Genomic DNA, 16,798 nt, shown 5'->3' with positions numbered 1-16,798 from the left:
GTGCAAAAGAACAGCAGAGCACCCGCGCTGATCAGGATGATCCTTTCGGGAGGTGGGTGGGGCGAGATGTTTGTTAGTTTCTGCTCATTTTCAGGGTCGAGCTTTGCAGTGGGATTCATGCATACGTTATTTATAATCGCCGCCGCCCTGATGAACTTTTTGTGAACTGTTTAAAAGTGGAGGTCTGTTGAACAAACAGCGGCGCCACTGCCAGCCATAATTTCATTGCAACAAGCAACAGACTTTAACTCTTCAGACTCCATTCACTCAGTGTTTCTTCTTAGGGCCCATCAAGGGGGAAAGGGTTCTGAGAGAAGGAAAATAAATGTTGCTTGTCATACACTCCTGCTTTGTGTATAATTTTAAAGATAAGGAACTCTTTCCCCTACTTAAGACCCAATCCTATCAATGCTTGGACAGAAAAAAGCGCCACAACTCCTACATCCTGGCTGGGGAATGCTGGGAGTTGTGTCTAAACATCCATAGGATTGTTGGACTTTCTTTCGGTCCAAACATGGATGGGATTGTGCCGTAAGTAATGGATCCACAATGCGGGAGCATTTGGATTTATCGACCACCACAGGCTTTACTTTGGAAATCCCAGTGAAATCAAAGAAACTCTTACATATCTGAAACCCAATCCTAGACCTATTTGAAAATCCCACTGAAATAAGAATAAGTTGCATGTTTTCTTAGAACGAAGCCCTATTATGTTGAGGGAGACCTCTTCCCAAGTAAGCGTACATAGGAGTAGAGCTATTTCGAACTAGGTTAGTCCTAGGTAGTAATCAACCGCATTGAGAACCATGTTGAAAGGGGGTATACATATTTTAAATTAAAGGGCTATCAATAGAAGTCAACTGAAATACTTGTTTTCAAATACGAACTAGAGGCCCCGTTCACTTTAATCTGAATACTAGTCCCCGAAAATTTATGCCAGGAAAAAAAGTTAGTCTTTAAGGTGCCACAAGACTCTTTGTTTTGGTTGAGCTAGGTTTTTGATGGGGGCCGGGGGAGTGGGATGCTGTTGTTTTTTTTAGTGTTCCGCCTACTTAGGAGATCGACCCTGCCCTAAAATAACGGATGCTGAAGCGTAGTGCGTATGTATTTCGACTGAACGTTTCCTAAATGAGTATGTTGAAGATTACAGCCTAATCGGCTTTGGCCTGAAATGGAAAGACCCCTCTATTCGTGTCAAGACATCCCCCGCCCCAAGGGAACAACTTCCCTTACCGTAACCCCCGATTTCCTTCTACATCCATAAATCGCCCTGTTGTGTAGCACTCATCACTGGTCGTATAGATGTGCTTTAGATATATTTGGAGGGGTTTGGTGAAGGAACAGACGGAAACAGACATCAACAAATATAGCACTATCTATACGTCTCGTGTTCACCCTTCTAAAAAAAACTTGTTTTCTGTTGTCATCTCCACCCCACCCCCATCCTTGCATGGAAGGCCCCCGCCGTTTACACGCAGCTCGCACATGCTAAGGAACGCGGTTGGAGTTACTAAGCGCTGCTGTAGGAGCAGCAGCTTCCGTCCGTACCAGCCGGAGCTGAACCGCCACCTCCCCTCCCCACTCCGGAGGGGTGGGAATCACGCAGCACCTCCTTAAGAACGAGGCGTGCTCGCTCGCTCGTTTGGCGAGAATGTGACCCAAGGCAGCAAAAGCCAAACTCCGAGCGGCCAAATAGGCCACAGAATTTCCTTCCCGGAGGCGTCTCGCTGGCAAAGCCATCAGGCTGCTCGACAGAGTTGGTTTCGCTGCAAAGGGAAGACGGCGAGCGTGCAAAGGGCGTGCAAGCGGCAACCTGCTCCGCGTCTGTTGCCGAGCAGAGCCTCCCTTCCCCCACCCAGTCTGCCGCGCTCAGGTTACAGGGCAGACTGAAAAAAGCAGTCCCGGCGCGCGTCGTGTCTGGCTGAACACCCAGTTCTCTGGGCACCCCTAGCCACCGCAGCTCCGTGACACTGTGAGGCAGACAAACGCACGCAGGACCCGACGCGGCCGTTTGATCCTCCGCGTCCCCACCTCCATCCGCCGCCGCCTTTTTCTTCCCTCCAAAAGGGAAACACTTGCATCTCCCTCGCAACAGCAACAGACTTTTGGCAGTCGCTGACGCCAGCGGCGGGCGCAAAAGCAAAGTTTTGCTAGCACGTTCCTGCCTTTGCGAACTAGAGAAACCTGGTGCCCCGGGCCAAGGGAAGGACTCGGAGGAAAAGCAGCGCCTCGCTCTTGCCTCCTGGGGAAGCAGGGGAGGGGTCAGGGGAAGCCATGAAGCAGTCTCTTGTCTCTCTGCCCACCCGCTTTCCCGCGGCTCGCTATTGTGGGAGGACGCTTTTATTGCTAGCGAGTGCTGCACTAAAAAGGTGAAAGCGAAATAACAGGAGAGGAAGCCGCAGCCGGGCTTAGGCAGCTCCGCCGAGCCAGGAAGGAGAGAATGCAGCGAGCGCACGAGTTCCCTTTTGGCGCCTTTACTCTTTCCACCTCCAGCTCCTTTTGGCAGCCCGCCAGTTTCCACTGCACAAACCACAGACCCGTCGTCAGCTGAACTGCAGGCGGCTCTAGCTTTAGCAAACTACGTGTATACTTAATGTCGGCGGGTCAGAGTTGGAACCGCGCAAGTGGCGCTGACCGAGCGGAGCAAACAAGGGCCTCGGAAATGAAAACAAGGCAGTAAGTCTGCCCAGCTCTGATCCCGTTTCCCTTGGTTCTCTGCTAACCTAAATGTAGTGAAGGATCACATCTAGAAAGGCGACTGACCCTCACAACAGCAGGAAGGAATAAAAGTGGGCGGTGGCTACCTTATCTTCCATTTCAGTGATACCTTGTACTGAAGCTGAACCCGTCTACTCGCGAGTAGCCTCACATGCACGCAGCCTGAACTCTGAGGGTCGACGGGACGCTTTCGTTCGCTAAAATGCTAGAAATGCCTTTTCTCCCGCGACCTCAAGGAGCATACCTACCTGGCTCACTCTACCTATTTAAGCCTCACAACAATCCTGTGAGGTAGTTACGACAATGGCCCATCCTCTTCCCAGTCCTAGTTCTACACCAGCCCCAAGGGTGGGGAACCTGTGCCTCACCAGTTGTTCAACTCAGACTTCCATCAGCATGGCCATTACTGCAATTTCCCCACTCCTGTAGTGCAGCCACTGCACAATTCTTCCCCAACCTGGAGCCCTCCAGCTGTTTTGGATTTCAGCTCCCATCAGCCCAGGCAGCATGGCCAATGGCTAGAAATCTTGGGAGTTGCCGTCCAAAACATCTGGACAGCACCAGGTAGGGAAGGCTGCACTGCACCACATTGGGTCTCAAGTTTCGTTATGCTCCCCTTTTCTTTTAACAGTTTACAAACAGGCTCTGCAGTTTAGGAGAGTGTGGCCCAGTCATACCAATGTTTATTCAGAACTACGTTCCACCGTGTTTAATGGGCCTTAGTCCAAGGTAATACTACATCTGATTGTAGGATAAGATATGATTGGAATTTGCAATATTTTCATTATGTTGCTTGGTTTGTTAGCAGCGACAGTAATTGGATGGTTAATAAATGTGGTCCCATAAATTTGAATATGGGGTTGTGGGGGCGGCAGAAGGGAATGCATTAGGCACAAGGCTTGAAGTATATTTGTGAGGCGAGATAGGAGACAGCAATCTAAGTGTCTGTCGGACGGATTCGCGGGGGGGGGGGTCACCTTTAGCCTAGACGTGCGGCATTTCGTTTGGCCATAAAACGAAGTACAATGCGACTGCCGGTAATGTCTTAAACCAATCTAAAATGCATACTGGAGTTGGGCACGACACTTCTGAAGTTTGGCAGAGCAACGCACTTAGAAAGAAAGGAGCCGGTCTAGTGTCTCACTTTAGAGATTTTCAACTTCCTCTTCCGTAAGCGCACGTTTCTCTCGAGGCTCCCCGCACCGTCACGTGCGGCGAGGCGATCTGGACTTTCCTCTCGCGCAAACAAAACGCTGTGTGGGCATTTCAGGGCGGCCAGAGCTGTTTTGCTGTATATCAGCTGGCCAGGCGACGGTATCCAGCGAAGGATTCCTGCCCCGAGATAATACCAGGGGTGGGGCGCAGAAAGAGAACGCGGCGCTCTTTGCCTGTCTCCTGCTCGTCTCCCAAGAAGGCTCGCTTTTAGGGGAAGGGGGAGCATAGTTCCTTGGAAACAGAGGTGGTGGTGTGCGTCTGTCTGTTTCAAGAGCGGAGAGGGATGAGCTGTTAAGGAGGACGCAGGGAAGAAGGAAGCACTCCGCAACCCCAGCCAACTTCCGTGCAGCTCCAGGAATGTAAAGGGCTTTCCTGCCCCTCCCTGAATGGTCAGGGAGTCCCTCCCGGCTACCCTACTTTGAAGAGAGAACGTGGCTTCATATTTTGCTTCGTTTCCCGGGAGGGGGAGCAGGAGCGGGAGGGGGGACAGACTTCAAATTATTTTCTCTCTCCTCATTCTCCTCCCCCTCCCCCGATGTTTCCTCTATCATGCGTAGGGCTTCGGAACACAGCCACACAACGACCGTCTCCCGCCGCCGCGTCTCCTTTTCCTATAAACCGCGAAGCCAAGCGTCGCGACTTCAATTCTTTACCGCCATTTGCAAGCAAAACTTGTGAATAAGTGATGCGGGGGCGGAAGGGGGAGGGGAGAGGAGCGAGGGAAGCCCGTCAATAAGGGAAAGGTAAAATGGCTGGCGAGCCTTCAAATAACCTTGCCGCCGACCCCTCCCCCTCTAAATGTCAGTCTGAGACCTGTGAAAAGCTGCGCGGCATGTTTGTTCAACTCAACTGACTGAATCTTTGAGGGACAGCCCCGTAAGAGACAAATATTTGGGGCGTATTTATTTGTTTTGTTTCGAATGTATGGTCAGCTGGAAAAGATTCTACAGCTGCAGGAAAGAAAAACCAAGGCAGCCAAGCTTAGACTACTCAAGCTGCAAACCCACTTCCCATTGAATTCAATGGGGCTTACTTCTGAGGAGATACGTGTAGGATTGAGCTTTTTACCAAAAAGGAAGAAAGCTTTGAAAAATTGCCGTCTAACGAGCGAGTCATTGCGCGAGACTTCGTGTCTTTCACTCTCCCACCCAGGAATGTCTTAGCCTGGGCACCCATTACGGTCCAGTTCTCACAACGTCGACAGCAAACAGCAGCTTCACCCAGTCCACTGCTGTAGCGTTCTTGACATCCGTGATACGCCAACGAACACACACACCCGTCTCTGGATAGGCTTCGCCTTTTAGGGTTGGGGCCAGCAGCGCGGTGGAAGGAGCTCCGCTTCGCCTGCGTTCGAGCGCCCCTTCCCATCCACCTCCGCAGACTGCCTTCCACGACTCCCCTTCGGCCTTTCCAGCCAGTCCTAGCCCTTTTCCGTTTCTCCGCTCCCGGACCAGCCGCGCCATTTTAGGCAAACAGGCTCAGCAGCGAGATTTCCGCCGCAGCTGCCGCTCGAGTGCTGCTGCTTTCAGAGACAACAGGCAAGCAGCGACAGAGGCGGAGCGGCGGCGGAAGAGGAGCGGCGGCTGCGGCGGGCTAGAAGAGAGAGTAGTCCAGCCAGCCAGGCACAACTGTGCCTTTCAGGTAATTAAGCAAACGTCTCCTCCTTTTGTGTCAGCCAAGCTAGAGCCTGGGGAAAACGCAGGCGAGGCCGCGCTGGCCTCCTCTGGCGCCTGCGGCCACACGCCCATTAACCCTTTGTAGGCCTCACTCAGTCACAGAGGCCGAGGCGGCTCCCTTGCCCTGAGCTGTACAGCCGGCCTTCGAGGGTGGAGAGACAGATTTCACCGCCAAAAACTTATTTTGGGATCACAATCCAAGGTCTTGGTTTTATGTCTTCTGTGGATTCTGGCCTGAGTATCTTTTCATTAAACGTAGAGCAGGGGAAATCCCAGCATTCAGGGGAGTTTGGTGTACATTATGTAAAGTAGCTTAGTAAGAAACTTCTTTTAAGAGAAAAAAAACTACTTTGCCGACTTCTTTAATAAAGTACTTAGAGAAAGAAAACGCACACACGCAGCATATGCAACTAAATCGTGCACATGTGGGACACACAGACATAGCATCATAGGGTTGGAAGGGGCCTACAAGACCGTGGAGTCCAACCCGCTGCTCAGTGCAGGAAGCCTGATTCGCAGGCGGTCTCCCATCCAAGTACTAACCAGGGCTGACCCTGCTTAGCTTCCGAGATCAGACGAGATCCGGGGCATCCAGCCATGCCCATCAATGTATAAATAGACCAAAGGCCTGTTCGAGGCGAGTTTAAATGAAATGGTAGACTCGCTGGGTCCACACCCTCTGCTTCTATAAGCACCAGCGTCTAATACCAACACACACATACGCCGGTTTCTTTATACACGGAGATGATTAATGAGATCCTCGCCCTTTCTTTCCCACTGACTACCCCAGTTCGCCAGGGCGGCTGCTGCTGCTGCTGCTGCTGCTCTTCTCTGCGTACTCAGCCAGGCAGTCGCTCTGTGGAGGTCCAGAGAGGGCAGCGACGGCCCCCGTATTCACCGGGGAAACGAGTAGATATTGATCACGGGCGAGTTGATTTTGCTTAATTGTGGCTGACAGTGCCTGTGGTTTCCTCATTTTCGGAGCAACAGCATCGAGGGTCTGATTGATTGGGAGCACAGCGCCTCCCACTCCCTTTTCCCCCGGCAGACACACACACAGCCGCCACCTCCGAGAGGGAGCCTGTGTGAAGGCGACTCCCTCGGGAGGGGAGAAGCAGCAGCTTCTCATTATTCAGCAAATGGCCGGCGCGCCGACAGCGCGAGATTCAGCGTGGTTGGTTCGCTGTCGAACGCTCTGCCGAGCTTAACTAGCCTTAAATCCTCTTCCTTCCCCCGCAGGACCGTCTGCCTGCTTTTGCCTGCGTCGTCGGCCCCCTCGCCTCCTCCGCCGCCGCCGCCGCCGCCTTCTCGCCAGCCACCAGATTGGTTCGGGAGTTAAGCGCTCGCGAATGGAGACTATTTTCTCGAGGCGGGGGTGGGAAGAGAAGCGACCGTCGCTTCTTGGAAAGCGGTTGCTAAGTTGAAGCCCCCGATGTGCTGGTTGCAATGCAAGCCCCAAAGGAACTTACTCCGGAGGAGCAACCTCCCTCATTTCAGTGAAACGACGCCTGAACAAAGCAGCTTAGGACGAAATGTAGCGCAGGCGTGCCCTGCGCAAGCCCCATTGAAATTAATGGTGCCAGGATCGTCCTGCTTGTGCAGAAAAACTCCCCGTTACTTGCGATCTTAGCCTTAGTCTTTTCCCCACCCCGCAAAAGTGAAAATCAGAACAGCCACCATCATCTTGCGTCTTTAAAACTACCAGCGTTATATGCGCACACACGCGCGCAGACACACCGTGTCTTAACAACAAACTTAAATGTCGTAAGAGGAGCTATGTGACAACCATCTGCAACCCACTAGATCGGGGATGGTTTCACATTTAATGTGAAAGCTATGGCCCCTGTCCCATCAAACGCCAGCGGTTTCTTCTACAGAGCCCTTTCTTTCATCAAGGTTTCCCTAGATTAGCATTTCCAGCACCATTCGTGTGGGAAGTGCTGTCCACTACTTTAAGTTAGTCCTTCTGTGGCGCAATCCTAGGCAAGTTAACTCAGAAGTAAGCCCCACTGAGTTCAATGGGACTTACTCCCAGGTAAGCGAGCATAGGATCGCCGCTTAAGGCTGCAGCCTATGTACCCTTACACGATGGGAGTGAGCCCCACAGTGGGACATACTTCCTTGTATGGAAGGACAGGATACACACTGAAGGTCAGTTTGGCCGAGGCCAGGACTATGCACAACTCGCTGAGCTTCATCGCTGCGCAGGCACGCTTGAAAATGGGACTCCTCCCCAAGTCCTAACGCAGCCACCCACGCGGACGCAAGTACTCGGGACGCGAAGCTCTTCTTCAAACCCCAGGACCAAGCAGCACCTAGCAGAGCACGTATTAAGGCTGAGGCCTCCGGTCTGCCGGAGACCTCTTCACCAATACCTATTTCTCCTTGACTGAAAGCATCAGAAGCTCCCTTGGATAGTCGATCCCCCAGGTTTAGACGCGCGCTCTGGTTTTAATCTCCCAAGGCTGTCTTCGTAGGCGGGGGAGAGGGGGCTAAATCCCCCCCCCAAAAAAAAGTTTTTACAAAGAAATAATTAAAAAACAGTTTAAAGTTTTGTCTTTAAAAGGCCTGCAAACCAGATGAACTGCCTCCTTTCTCCCCCCACCCCGAATTTTTAGGCTGACTATGGGCCGGTGCCCTGGGGCTAGGAAAGCCGCCCGCCACCTCCATCTTCTGCAGAAGTCCTCAGGACCACTGCAGCGCCTGCCGCCTTGCTATGTTGAAGTCGGCCCCGAAACGGGGTCGCGGGGTGGGGGGTGGGATTGAGCACGGAAGCAACTGCGCTGCAGATGGGCGGCTATGAATTTTTGCTGCTGCTTAGAGCCTTAATTACTGGCTCTTGATCCGTGGGACTACGACACGACACCGCCAAGGTTAAAATGCCCGGAACAGCTCGGAGCAGATGTGAGCGAGCTGGCAGACGCGCAAATGAGGTCTGCCTCCAAGCACGATAACAAGTGACTAATACATTGCATATCGCTGAAAGAAAATTATTTTCCTCTAATTTGCATTAGCTCTTTTCCCCCTTAAGACCAAAATAAAAAGCAAACGACAGTCCCCCCACCCCCGAGGCAGCAGACTAATCCTGGAAAAATAATGCCGGTTGACTTTAAGAGATTTGTGGAAGCAGGAAAAAGATTTGCCAGTGTTTTGGCGAGGCAGTCGTGTTTATCTTTCCGCCTTTGCTCCAAGGCAAAAGTAGTTTCGCAAGCAACATTCCTCCAGAAAATGGCAGACGTCACTTTAAAAGCCCGATTTATAGCTCTGGCGCTTAATGAATGACTGCTGGGGGTATCTTCCACCCAGAGTGCTTTGTGCATTGGAGTCGGAGACTGACAGATATGCCGCATGAGAGTGCGGAGGTCTAAAACTCGATGTACATATGCCAGTAGCCCTTAAACAAATCAGCATCTCCCCAAAAGAGATTCAGTTCACAACCCAGGAGAAATATGCTGAATTTTAAAAGATTGGCTCCGCAAGCCAAAGGATATTGCAATTATTCCTAAGATTTCTATTGCTTGCGGCCCAGTCCTATACACCTTGCTCCAAGTCCCACAGAGTTCAATGGAGCTTATTCCTTAGCAAGTGTGGCTGCAGCCCTAAAGTGCATTCCATTGAAATCAATGAGACATATTTCCAAACTATATAGAAGCTCTTAACTGATGTAAAAATTGCATTTTCACAGATATTAACAGCACGTTTTTTCCCCATTTTCCACATCTGTAATTCAAATATAAAACCTAAGGATGCTAGAATGCATATTCAAGTTAAACATGGCTCCTTCTCCCTATTACACTCAAAGTTACTTTCAATGGAGTGTGTGTGTGAATTTCCTTACATGGTTGTTGTTGTTCAGTCGTTAAGTCGTACATAGAAATAAAACAACACACGCTAAAAGGTTCCCAAAGAGCTGCTTCAGACATCACAGAGAAAAAAGACAAGCAGATGTAGGAGTGCTTCTGGAGTAATGTCTGAAGCAGGAAATCGCACAGGGTGAGCTGCATAGGCAACAGATGTGGGGACAGTTCTTGCATTTCAATGCAGGAGGAGATATGTGCCTTCCTCTTCATCCATTACACCAGAAGCATGAAAAGCCCTGATTCATGGTAATATCACCCTAAAAGCCACCCTGGGTCACTTGCATTAATGCCCTGATGCACTCTCCCAAGGTGGGGAAATTGTATAAGCTATCAATGGGCTATAAAGATAGAGTTTGTTAGACACAAGAATCATTTCCATTGTCTATAAGCAAGAAACTGATCTGCATTACAGAGTGATTCCCAAATGGGACCTAATCTGTAAAATTTATGAGAAGGAATTAAACTACTCCAACTTGCTCAGGTGCCATTGAGGCTGTGGCAGAGCAGAGAGTTTCTTGTACATGTGTGATCAAAAGGTCACTGCGGACAAAAGGTTCCACTCCCGCTGAGCCAGCACAAAGGCTAGGATCCAAGGCAATGTCATGCAATAAAGCAGTATTTCAGATAGATCACTTAGGGTGCAATCTTATGCAGGTTTAGACAGCCATGCTAGCTGGGGAATGCTGGGAATTATAGGACTTTTTTCTGTCTAAACATGCATAGGGCTGTGCTGCATGGCATCAAGTTGTATTACAAGTCAGGGTCATTTCCAGGTGGATGATTTTATAATTCCTTCTCTCCATTCCACAGCCAGTAGTGATTCTAGTTTGCACTAGGCCAAAACAGAAAGGAGAGAGATTCATAGTAGGTACCAGACACTCCGATTGCAAGGGTGATTGTAATGTGTTTTCATCAGTGTGCTAGTTAAAAAAACAACAAAAAAACCCACCTTGCTCTGTGCTTTAAAAACACTGTTGTAGAAAAGCCGCCAACCCCAGTCTCTCAAACCAGCTGTTAAATCTTAGAAAGACAGGAAAAAAAACACAAAACACTGAAAGCTTGTGCAGGTGTATAGAGCAGGGGCAGGCAGCATGCAGGCCTCCATGGCCTTGAATGTGGCCCACAATGCTTAAATTCAGTGGTACAGCAGCATTTTTTTAAGAAAATGGTGGTTTGCCTCTGAAATTCAGCAGCAACCCACTATAGAGACTCCAAAGTGTAAAATCTACCATGTTTTCAAGCTAAATGTAACCTTTTTGAGTCTCTGTAGTGGTTTGCTGCTGAGGCTTTTGCTGCTGCAGTGGCAGGAGTATGGCTCCCGGGGAAGTCCAGAGGTTGGAAAATGGACAGTTGCCCACCCCTGGTATAGAGAATGGCCTGCTTGTTGGTCAAATGGTGTTTCAAAGCTGAAGCCAGAGCAGAATGCAAGCTGTGAGTCCATTTTCTTTTGGTAGTCCAATCTTGCTTTGAAAGCAGTGGTTTCTCAGTTCATTCAGATAGAAGGCCCAAATATATGCTGCAGCTTAGATTCCCATACAGCACAATCCTAAGCATGTTTACTAAGGAATAAGCTCTACTGAGTTCATTGGGACCTACTCCCTTGTAAGTGCGTTTAGCACTGCAGCTTTAACCAGGACCTTCAATCAGGGAACCAAGAGCAGAGTCACACAAAATGTTGTTCTCTTACTAAATGATTGGAAATGGCTATCAGGTGAATATCTGTGCAAGAGTTGGGGGGAAACCCTGCAAATGAAGCAACAGACAAAGATTTGTTATGTTTGGGAACCGTTTCTGCTCCATTGTTTTCTAACACATAACAATTGTGAGAATAGCAGCCTAAGTTGTCTTAGAGTGAATTCAGTTTGTTTCACAACTTCATCTTATAATAGTTAACATAAAACCAATGCAAGATGCACAGATTTATTTGATAAATGCTGCCCAAATGAGCTCGCCATTAGAAATTAATCCAGTTCTGTTTTGAATTCTCATGTAAGTCAGAACACTAACACATTGTGCATAGCTCCTGCCCTTCTCTCCCCTACCCTCTCTCACATACACACATGCACACAATTTTGATTCAGTCTTTATTAGGAGGACATTTTATCCCACTGTGTGCAAAAGGCATGCCTTTCTTGAACTCCCAAATCACCTTTCGCTACCAGACTGATTTCAGAGTGATCACAGCCCAGCTAGTTCAGTGTGGGACTTACATCTAAGGATGTATGCTTAGGATCACAGCCCTTGACCTCAAGCACCTTGGCTGAGCCTCACTTTGTGAAGGTTTTGCATGTTCAAATTTCAACCAAAGCCATTCCCATTTAACTGAGGGTGTAATTGCTTGTTGGAGCTGGTCTACAAAGAGCTCTTGTACTAGGCTAAAGCACTCTTAAATCCAGAAAGAATGTGAAAATTTACCCCCCAATTTGCCTCCCACAATTTAATTCTGCCCTTAATAAACCCATTTAGTAGGGTCAAATGTGAAACCACTGTTTGCCCACAATGGTGCAATTTATACTGGTTTTACTCATGTGTGTGATGAGCAAGGCCTAGTTTGACTTTGGAGGTTCCTTTCTGTGCCCCTGCATCGGGGTTGCATTAATGCAACTAGCCGTTCCCTGGTATCTGCTGCTAAAGGAGGACAATGTTGCAGGCCTGCCAGTGCCAACTCCTATTCCCAAAAGATATATAGGAACAAATTGGTTGCCACTGATGGGGTGCGGTAAGCTAGAAAACCAAGCAGCTTCTATACTTCATTTTCAAACAGGGCCCTCCAGTATAAGAACCTGGTGATATCAAGTTCAACCTCAGAAACCACTTCTGGAGTCCTGGAGCCAGACGCTGGCTAGAACTTTTTTTTTCCTGCACCTGCAAGCTAGCTAGAGAAAACATTGAGCATATGTAGAGTGCATCTGGAATGACAGGGCAGGGCTTTCAGATCAGAGAGTTTGGTTACCAGCATGCTTTGAGTATTGGCATCCTCCATTTGTGCACTGGAGACATGTAGAAGCATTCGGATTTATGTATCTAAGCCATGGATACATAAATGGATATCTATGGCTCTGTCCTCAAACCAGGTTTTGCTTGAGGTAACAGACCTCTCTTCTCAAACTACATTTACCTTTTCATCGTCACTAATGTAAGACATCTCATTCTCAGGGTGCTTTTAAAAGGTGCACTGATGGTTTTCTGTGGTGCATTTATTGCCTCTAATTCCCCCATGCCCCTTTAAATATTGATTTTTGTTTTATTGCCTTGTGCTTTGTTGTGGTGTTTTAAGGAAAACATGCCAACTTCCAGTGTGGATGAACACTCTTAAAATTATTTTGCAGAAAGTTCTCCAACCCAGTCCAAAAAGTTTGACAAAAGATGGCTCTATAGAAGGAACACAGATTTTGTTAAACTTGTATGATTATCATGAATGATTTTGTGTCAGTTTTTAAAATGTGGAAACAAGATGAGCCAGCATAAAAACAGGCATGAAATCATCGACTCTGCAACCCTCAAAACCACCTATTCTTGAATTAGTTGTGAATAGCCAAATGGGCATCAGTAAAACCATCCTGGAGTAAGTAATTGTTGACTGTAAATTGACTGTAAAATGTACAAATTTAATCAAAGTTACAATCCTGAAAACACCTGCAAGATTTTGCATCTTCAGACTTTTGTCCTAGTTACAAGGGACCAGGGCTGGCCCAAGACATAAGGCAGGGCAGCAAATAATGCCCCCTCCACACACACACAAAATTATAGTACCCAAGGCATGTCTAGTTATTTTGGCACAAGAAAGGGGAAGGGAATTTCACAAGTGCCTCTCCCCTGCTTCACAATAAAAATACAACAATAAAAAATTAAACAATTCACTGCCCTTTTATGACCCCCCAGATCAGCTGCCTCACTCTGCCTCACATGTTGGAGGGGGCCTTGGGCAAAGGGACCTCTGGGAGAGGGCATTCCTCTGTCAGTGAGCCGGGGGGGGGGGGGGCTAATCTGGCTCTGGTGGCAGCCACTTTTTAAATTCCCCATAATGCTGCAAAGCAACACTAGGTCGTGGTTATCCTAGCAAATTAAACATGTGGCTAGATCCAGCAGCCTGGTGCTTAGAGTGGCCGTGCCAGAAAAGAGAAAATTAAGGGAGGCCTGGGGCAGGCAGCCTGAACTCACTTCTAAACAGCAGTACTCCTCCCTGACTGTAAAATGTACAAAATTAATCAAAGTTAATCAAAGGGGGCATTATTTGCTGCCCTGCCTTATGTCTTGGGCCAGCCCTGGTCCCTTGTAACTAGGACAAAAGTCTGAAGATGCAAAATCTTGCAGGTGTTTTCAGGAGGATGGTAATGTAAGCCGCCTTGGGTTCCTTGCAAGAGGAAAAAAGGCGGGGTATAAATGCAATCAATCAATCAATCTGACTTTGGGCAAATACTGCAGGACCCATAGCACCTATTGTACAATTACCTCGCCTGGCCTAAGAGCAGGCCAGTAAAACATTTAAAACAGCAATCTTCAGTTAATTCACATGTGCATGTTCCAAACTAGGAATAACACCAAGCGGTGACAGCATCATAAGCTGGGCTTCACAAAACATTTTGATGGAGCCAGTTCACGCATTGGATTACTTTTCCCTGAGTGACAAGATAGGCAGAGATGTACATGCGCGTATGCATCAATCCTAGGTTAAGCTGCTTCTGACAAGGTGTAGGAGCCCAAGTACTAAAAAGGCTCTCTGGTGCACGCGCACGCACGCACACCCCTTTTTCCTACTTCCAGGGGATTTATATGCCATGTGTGTATGTTGGGGCATGTGTGCTAAATAAATATTGCAAGTGAATTTTCCATTTGACTAGCGCATGAGAGCTCCAGCTTTCATGTAGTCTTTTTAGTAGTTTTTTAGCTCGGTTTTGTATGTCGTGGTGGGAGAAAGAAATGCTCCTATCTACTAGTTTAAGGCTTCATTCAGCCCTAGGCATGCTTGACTAGGACATTTTATTTATTCTTTATTTACAGTATTTGTATAGGGGTCCATATCTAGAACAGATTTTGGAGCAGTGAGAACAAGGGAATAAGGCTCTTTGAACCCCCATGCGTCTTACTATTTCTGAATAAGCATGCTTCGGAGTGTCTTTCAAGTTATTCAAACGGAGTGAGGGGTGAGGGGTGAGGGGAGGGAGACAGGTGGGTCTCCAAAACCCATCCCAGGAAGTCTTCGAAATCACTGTGGAGAAGCTGTCGCGATCGCCCTATGCGAGGAGGGCACCGTCTTCGTCGAGCGTGCTGGCAGCTTTCTTTGCGAGAGCCGGAGCTAAGCCGTTGTCCGCCGCCGCCGCCGCCGCCGCGCCCCCCCCCCCCCCTTTAGTTGTCCCTCCCTCTCGCCATAGTGAGAGCTTTGTGTCAAAGCCGAAGAGGCGCTGGCTGCTCGCGCTCCAACAGCTGTCACATTATTTGCACTAGCTGTAAACAGCCTTCGGCCCCCCTCCCGCTTCTTTCTCCCGCCTCCCCACACCACATAGTTAAATCCAGACTAACAATCCACAGTTAGAGATCAAACCAACAACAGCAGCATTGTGTCTGCCTTCATTGCCCGAGCATCACTCCTGCTGCAGCTGGGTTAGTCGAAACAAGGAGCTCCCTCTCCCCGCCTCCCCCTAGGCCAGGGAACGATTTGTATCAGCCGAGCCTTCCCTCGCGCGAACTCCCCTCCGCAATAAAGGGTCTTTTAAAAAGTAAGGCTGCCCCCTCACATGCATACGACTCTCTCTCTCTCTCTCTCTCTCTCTCTCTCTCACACACACACACACACACACATGCGCGCGCGCCCGTCGGCCCGCCCAAGTTCTATTCTGCTACGCTCCAGTCCAGCTGCAGGAACTTAGCTTCTTCGGGGCGGCCCAGCCCCCGCCCGTGCCGCTGCCAGGGTCTCGCTCATTGCAGCTCTTAGAAGCTTTAATGCCTCTCGTTCTGCAGGAGAAATTCCTCAGCTGGCTGCATTTGCAACGAGCGAGGGAGGGAGAGCGCAAAAAGGGAGGACTGTTGCTTTTATTTCCTTCCTGGTTGCTGTTACTGGTCCTCAAGACATACACCCCGCTTGGCCGTGTCATTAAACGGAGCCCAGGCCCCTTCAGTACTTCAAGCGCTGCAGACACTGAAAGACTCTAGCAGTGACCCGCCCTCCTCCATCGTCACCTTCCACTGAGTGACACGAAGAGACGCGGGGAGGCCTCCTCCTTCAAGGCCCATACCTAGAGACCATTCTGCAAGCTGGTGCTCTTTCATCTGAGCCGGTTCCCAAGCAAGCCTAAAGTGGTAGGAGTGTTGGACTGGGACTCGGGAGACCGGGGTTCAAGCCCCGCTTGGCCATGAAGCTCACTGGGCGACTTTAGGCCAGTCACCAGCTCCTAGCCTAACCTGCCTCTCCGGGTTGTGAGAGGAGGAGGCTCAGGTTGGTAGCCTTGGGCTCCTCGGAGGAAAAGGCAAGCTATGAATATAACCAATAAATAAATAGCTGGTTGAGAACCAGCCGACAGAAAGAGTAGCTGGTTTTTGTTCTGATGCTTTAGAAACGGTGAACTTTCCACCCTCTTAATAGTTACCTACTGGTTTCTAGGCTGGGTCAGGGATTGTAAATGAAAAGCAAAGGGTAGCAGGTAATCAGGGTTATTTTATGCTTAGGTAAGGAGGCATTGTTGTTCCAGTTAAAATGAGAAGGGGGCTCAAGGGGTGTCACACTACTCTTATACCCAGGTCCTACACACACTAAGCCGGGCATTCCTGTGTATATTCAGTCAGAGGTGAATCTCTTTGTGTTCAATTGGGCCTTACTCTCAGACAAGCGTGAATTGGTCCATGAGTGAGACACAGGCCCACAGATTATTCCAGAACCTGCTACTACACGTTTGGCCACACCAGTGGCAACAGGAGGGAAAACAAGATTCCTTTGTGCCCAATGGCAGCTTTCCTCAGCCTGGTGTCCTCCACATTTTTTTGAACTACAGTTCCCAGCATGCTTGAGTCCTGGGTTGATGGGAGTTGAAGTCCAAAGCACCAGGTTGGGAAGGCTCCCTATGGCATTGCCTGAGGGGATCTAAATGGAATCCAAAGCATTTAGGGGAGCCCAAGCATGTCCCAGGCATGTGAGACTTCCAATGGGTCCATTTCCCTTCCCTTAGAAATGCTGTTCTGGTGGGGGGAAAAACACAGTTGCAAAAGGATTCATGCATCCAAGGAACAACTAGATGGGGGCTTTGCGCTTTTGGCCAAATAGCTTGAGTCTCCCCTTTAGAACTGCTCCACAGCGATTTGCAGAGGCCACTTCCTCGAATGCAGGCTGTCCCCTGT

At 49.1% G+C, this 16,798-nt stretch overlaps 1 protein-coding gene and 1 long non-coding RNA gene across 10 annotated transcripts in view; one reads left to right on the top strand and one right to left on the bottom strand.

The window, feature by feature from the left end:
• BCOR (BCL6 corepressor) overlaps nt 1-16,798 on the bottom strand; it is an 89,562-nt gene that overhangs the window by 55,914 nt on the left and 16,850 nt on the right. The window contains exon 1 of one of the 9 annotated variants that reach the window (XM_084843932.1): nt 3,396-4,803. The exons of the other annotated variants lie outside the window; for them this stretch is intronic. The gene's annotated coding sequence lies outside the window, so the exon portion shown is untranslated. Of the gene's footprint in view, nt 1-3,395; nt 4,804-16,798 lie in introns of those variants that run through there. 9 annotated transcript variants of the gene reach the window in all.
• On the top strand, nt 3,683-10,385 carry LOC146349979 (uncharacterized). The gene is made up of 2 exons (XR_014789138.1): nt 3,683-5,574; nt 6,849-10,385. It is a non-coding gene; the product is annotated as an uncharacterized LOC146349979 (long non-coding RNA).

Source organism: Heloderma suspectum, chromosome 3, assembly GCF_057233095.1.
Source record: "Heloderma suspectum isolate Gila_16-S chromosome 3, 16-S_ref, whole genome shotgun sequence".
In the NCBI taxonomy this organism is placed as follows: domain Eukaryota; kingdom Metazoa; phylum Chordata; class Lepidosauria; order Squamata; family Helodermatidae; genus Heloderma; species Heloderma suspectum.
Note: the sequence above shows the minus strand (reverse complement) of the source record. Positions and strands in the feature narration are given on the sequence as shown.